Here is a 6,673-nt window from a genome sequence, read left to right on the forward strand (position 1 = left end):
GTCCTGCCCGGGCTGGGCCGGGGGACGCGGGGAGGGAGCGGCCTCCGTCCCTCCCGGGAGCAGGAACCCGCCTGCCGCGCCCGCGCCGCAGCCCCTCTTCCCGCGGCGGCTGGGGTTTGCTGCGGCACGTCTCCCTGCCAGACCCCTGCTCGCGTCCCCAGTTTTATTTCCTTTGTTCTCGCACTCGTGCGTTTACGCGCTCCCTTATCTTGCTTGCCCCGGTACCCGGAGCAGTCCGCTTCGCTCTGCCAACTCTCCTAAGAATAAAAGTACCGGTTACACAGCAGGGAGTTGTAATTCATCCCCCGCTGGAGTGTTTAGTGCGTGCACCACCCTCAATATTGCTAAATTATCTGCAGTCTTCGAGTTATCCCAATGGGTAAACAAACATCCAGAAGAAACCTTATACCGCCGTTCATCAGCCCGTGACTCCCCGACGGTTCCCGTGGCCACCAGCAATACAGCAACGAAGCGGGTGCCAAGAGGGCAACCGCCTGGCGGGGTGCTGAGCCCGGGGTGCTGCTGGCTTGGCAGCGGGGGCCCCCGCCCCGCACTGCAGCTGCTGCACCTCCGGCCGAGCACGGATTAGAGCGTGAGCTTCATAGGGACGGTGCCCTCGACGCCTTGGTTTACGGCTAGGTGGCTGTTTGTGTGTGTATGTGCATGAGTTTAGTGCGCAAAACTGTGTTTTCTATCATTTATGGTTTAAATAATACACACAGATTAACTTCCTGCATAAATGCATCTTATACCTTTAGTTGACACGGACTCGTGCCAGAACCTGTTACTGCAAAGGGGAAACATATTTCTGATTGCTTGAAATACAAGGATTTGCGCTGCTTCATCAGTGCAGGATTTATTCTAAACATGAACATGAATACATTCATCAAAATTACATTTTAAAAATCGAAACAAAACAAAAAACGTTCCTTTAGGATGTACCCCCTGATTGTTTTTTAAGTTTTCCTGCCTTTCCCACCCCACCTTCCTCTGCAACCATTTAAAACATCAGTCCTCCTTTTCCCTGTGCCGCTACAGGGCTTCAGAGAGACTCTTTAGAGGATCTAAATAATCATATGAGTTGGCACAGGACTGGAAAGTTGCCTCCGGGGGCAGTGAATCCTTTCCCTGCTGCGGCAGGCAACCACACCAATAATTCCATTCATAAATACGCTGAGTCTCCTCTCAGAACTATTAAGTTTGTTAGCCACACTGTTCTTACGAGCAGGCTGCAGCCTAAACTCTCCATCCCCCTAATTCTGAAGAAAAATGAAAATTACTATATATTTGATTAATGCATTTTTTTGAAAAAGAAGTTTAAAAGGACCTTGCCAAGCATTGCTTCCTTTCCAGAATTTATCATTCGGTCTTCCTCTTTCTCAGAAACACTTTACTAAAGTGAGTATCTTATCAATATTTACAGAGCACCATAGTATCAATTATTAAAATACGTTTATTCACTAATGGCTCCTTTGATCGCTGTTGCTATGCTGCTCCTGAAAAACTAAAGGTGTAGTTCTTGGAATGTGCCTTCTGTTTGCTGCATTCCTCCAAAGGACCCAGAACCTGAGGCAGCATGAAATCTGCATGGGCAGTGGCAATCAGCTGTTCGGATGCCAAATGCTGAGTGTGAAATCTGGGCCGGCAGAAAGTCATGGTATTTGGTATCAGTCAAACTGGTAATTTATGTTGCATTCCTGCTATATGTTAATCCCTGCCACTAATGATCACAAATTTCTTATTGGTATTTGTATAGCTATCATCCTAGTTTATTTCTCCTAATTTTCAAAAGTCACCTATGAGATACTTCTTTTATGATGACAGTAAGTTTGATTACATTTAAAAATAGACATCTGGTGTAAATGACCCTGGAAAATCTGACATAAAAGCACATTTGTTTACATTTTAAAAGAAAAACAAAATATACCACGGTAAATTTTTTTTTTGTTAGAGAGGATAACATTTACCTACAAGGAAAGATAGTCTTCTGTATTTTTAATTTGTTACAAATCGCTGAAAATGAAACAGTAGGCTGAAATCTGTCATACTGCTCTAGAGCCTAAACATGCATTTTTTTAGCAATACTTGACCAGGATAATTTTGATTTATCTATACAATATGGACAGCTATTCGCAGGCAAATAATTTTTTTGCTCGGTATGACTTTAAAATCAGATTCACCATCATCTTACCCTTTAGAAATCAAATATCATTGCTCTGGAAACTCTTGGTTACTGGCTACTCCTAAGTTTTTCATCCTGCTCAGCTTTATATATTGACCTCGATGTGCTGAATCTAACCTGTTGGGTTTTTTTTTCTTTGTATGATTAAATGTGCTTTATAAATAAATGTTATTATGCAACTTTTTTTTTTCTTAAAGCATATAATAACTTTAGTGCTTGTATCTTACTCCAATGATTTATTGTAAAGAGTTAACTACTGTAAATTGGTCAGAAATGACCCCTTGATTAATAACCAAATAGAGGCATACCTCTTTCAGAAATAACATGGCTGTGATATACATACTGTGAACATAATGAGGTTGTAGGTTCTGCAGAAATGACATCATTTTCAGATTAATTACAATGTGACATGAATTTAATGAACATATTAACAGCATATGCTAATAAAGAAAGTATTGCTGTTCACGTGAAAAGGACAATAGTACTGCATGTAAATTCAGGAGAAAAGGGGAACCTCTGATGTTACATGTTTCAAATACAGAATCATATAACAAACCAAATAAAACCCATTCATTGTCATCTATACTAGCACCACCAAGAAGGTTGATAAACTTTTATATGATCACTTCTAATCATGATTTCAACAGAAACCAAAGGGAATTCCTGCAGATATAATCTCTATAAATTCTGTCCTTTCTGAGGAGCAAAAAGAAAAAAAAAAAAAAAAAGAAAAAAACTAAACAATAACACCTCTTGTTTCACTTAACATGTTTATGTTAAGTGTTATCACTACCAGAGTGATAGGGTTTAAGACTAGAGAGATAAGCATCCTGAAAATAAATAGTTAAATAGGAGAGGAGAAGATTCTGTCTGTAGAACACCGGTTCTCTCTGCCTCTGTGGATTACATCGCCTTCAATTTAGTTTCATTCCTTGTTTCTCATGTCACCTGATAAGCTTTCTTCCACATAAGAATGCTTTTTAAAAAAAAAAAAAATAATAATAATAACTTGAAGTATAGCAATTTTTTCAAATTAAAAAAAAATCCACAGAAAAAAAGGACAGTAGGTCAGATGCAATCTCTGTTTTTAAACTCGCTATTACCGTCTGCCTTGTTATTTGAAAAGCACACACAAATATCAGTGGAAACTAACTGACAGGAGAGCAACGAAATTTGCTCTATATAAATTGATGCTTAAGAAATATACATTTTATTATAATGAAGTTAAGGCATTGCCTGCAAAAGATGTGGCTTATGTGTTACATATATGTATAGCTCTTAAAAAGCTGAAACAATTCTATTAGTAATCTTAAATTCAGCTACTACAAGGGGTGAACATGTTCAGCTTATGTTGAGCTGTGACTCTGGATTCTTTGTATTGTTGTAGGCACACAGACACTTCAGGACTTTAACCACTGCCATCCAAATTGTAGTCGTCTCTCAAGACACTTGGATTCCTTACACAAGAAAGAGCTCATTGTAAAGCTGCAGAATTCAGGTAAGACATGTAGGAAAAACATGGGCAGGGGATGTTGCAATTCACTGGACACTCGGAGGAAACAGAACTTATTTGTGGTCAGTTGGATTGTTCAGTGCATTTTTTTTTTTTCCTTTCTGCCACATTCACTTCTAAATAACTTTATTGCTTTATTTTCTTTCTCCTTTGTCTTTACTCTCTTTGAGTCTCAGTAAATTTTTTGTGGTATTTCTGCATCTGAGGCTCTCTCAGAGGACAATATCCCACTCCATGTCCCCAAATATCTGTGATATGTTTGGGTAAAACACATTAGAGGGTCATTTATTTATTTCTAATATATAAAAAGTTCAGAAAAAAAGCCAACCTGGACTCTAGATTTTGCCTCTGCAGGCTGTGGTTTGCTATACATGCCACCAGTTCCATGAAACTGCTTCAGCATAAATGTCAGTGGCTGGCTGGGCTGACCCTTGTTGCTGGGTGGCTCCTACACATATTGTAAAACTCATCTGGACACAGAAAGTTCTCCCTTCTGCAGATGGTCACAGTTCATCAGTGCTTACAGAAGGTATCAATATATAGACATATTATTATTATTTTAGACCTGCAGGATGTAGGCTATCTGTGAATATGCAGTAAAGCAAGATAACAATAAAGGAATTATTATTCTGTCCACTATTTTGCTGAGCAGCACTAGAATTGTGCTTAACACAGTAGAGATTTTGGATAAAAGACTGTAAATATCACTTGATAGCATTTGTTTTACAGCATGTTATTATTGTTTTGGTATTTATCTTCTGAAGACCTAGAAAAGTGTTTTCCTTCCCCTTCTTTCCCGTACTCCCATGCACTGCAGCTCTACAAACACAGAGGAAGGCACGTGCCCTACCCCAGTGACCTTACCCTGCTTTGAAACCAGATATGACAGTAAGGATGACAAACAACGGGAGGGAAGTATGGGAAGAGGGCAGTAAGATTACACAGTTGCACAGCTTAGCTATACGCTTAACTTGATGTATAGGCCTTCAGCTGAACTTGGAAATTTTTCCTCAGTGAGAAAATAGTTTCCATGGTGCACAGATTTATCTGAGGGAGGTCAATCTACTACAGAAGCAACCTGAAAAAAATAAAATGCCAGCCTTTCTGCCTGAGCTTTTTTTCTCCCTCTTTCCTATCCTATTTTAATTTCATCAACACAGATAAAATATGTCTTTGAATCAAATTCTGCAATTACCAGCATACAGTGATTTCTCACACAGAACCTTATCTGTGTCCTGGTCTCACTTAATTGAAGTCAATGAGAAAATGCCAGTTGAGGCTAGTTAAGAGGATCAAGTCTGTAATGCATGAGAAAAAAATCAGGGAGTATAAAGCTTAATGGAGGGAGGGACAGAATTTTAAACAAATGTCTTGTCTTCGGAGGTTTTGTGACTAGGGCAATTTTCCCCATGTGGTCCTGAGAGGGTCACGGCTGCCTGAAGGGTTAGAAAGAAACAGCTGAGGAGAAAGTTAGTTGCTGACAGAGGGAAGGGGAAGCCTGCTATTGCCAGGTTTAGTTCAGATCTTTGTATTTAGAACATTCCTCAATCTTTGGCAAATAATTGGGTTATCAGTGGTACAGTGCGCCTTACCCTTTGAGTGTGTTACTTGGAGCATCTTCCTGTGCCCCTCGCTACCATGCAGACTTCACAGTGTGATTTGCTGGACAGCTTCCCTACCGTATCAATCACCTGATTTGTAGCTGAGATAGCCCCCCATCTTTTCAATCTCTAAGAGAGTGACTGAAGTATGAGGAAATTGTTTTAGTTTCAACAATAAAAGTATTCCACTAGACCAGACTGTTGGGTACCCTCATTGCCAAATGCTACCCTTGATCCAGTACATGTCAGAAAGTACCTGCATTTTCTGGAAACTAAGCTATGACATAAAATCAAAGAGTTAGCTTGAAAGTTTAGAAAATTAAGACAGATTGGGGTTGCAATAACAAGGACCTCCTCAGATCTGATAAGTATGTTCTTGTTAATAATGAAATATAACGAGGTGCTAAAACATTAATGGAGCATTCATTAAGTCTTCAGAACTGAAGGACAGATTGCCTTGAAGACTTCAGTTACCTTATACTAGTTTGGCTGGTTTAACTGGATATAGATCTGCTTTGTACAAGGCAAAGATAACAAAAAGGTAATGCTGAATCTGTCCCTTCATACATACCTATTATATATGGTAATCTAGTGTGAAATAAGAGGAATGGCTACAGTAAGATATTTTTTTTCCAAATTTGCTAGCAATCTGTTTAGTAAAAACTTCATGATAACAGAAATCTGATCAATAATTGACCTCTTTATAATTTTATTTACCATGAGCTGAAGGAAAAAGAATGTGCATTAGCGAAGAATGGCAAGTTGTAACTATGTGCAAGAGACAAAAGTATTCATCCATCCTCTCCTAATGCCAAGATTTGAACAGGGTGCTCCTGAGCAGATGGTTTAACAGACTAAAGCATTAGTTTGCTGATCCTCCATGCTTGCTAATTAATTCTTCAGTTTACTAGGATTTAAGATGATTGTTAAAAACAAGGCTTCTCTTAAAATAAACTTTAGGTAAATGTTATAAAATGGTGGTTAAGATTATGTCTGTAACAAGAATGTTCTGTATTTTCTAGAAGAGATGCTCATTATCTTGATGTTCTAAGTACTATCCCTAACAATTTTATCTCTGAAATTATCTTGTTATAAGAATTTGCTTTTGTTTTCATAGCTAATTAATCCTCTGACTTCCTGTTGGCACTCTTGGGTCAAGATTACGTCCTTGACTTTTGTGAGAATGGCATATACACAACCATGGGAAGAATTTAATCTCTGTAACAGAAATTGAGCCCTCGCCCCAAAATGTTTTAAGACCGTTATCAGGCAAAAATGTAACAATTTAAGTATCTTCTTTATTGGTTTTGAAGTCATTGTCATTCTAAACAGTTAGAACTTCATGTAGTAATTTGTTTCAGGTTAACATTAAAATGA

This window comes from Athene cunicularia (assembly GCF_003259725.1).
Source record: "Athene cunicularia isolate RWA chromosome 3 unlocalized genomic scaffold, athCun1 chr3_part1, whole genome shotgun sequence".
Lineage (NCBI taxonomy): Eukaryota > Metazoa > Chordata > Aves > Strigiformes > Strigidae > Athene > Athene cunicularia.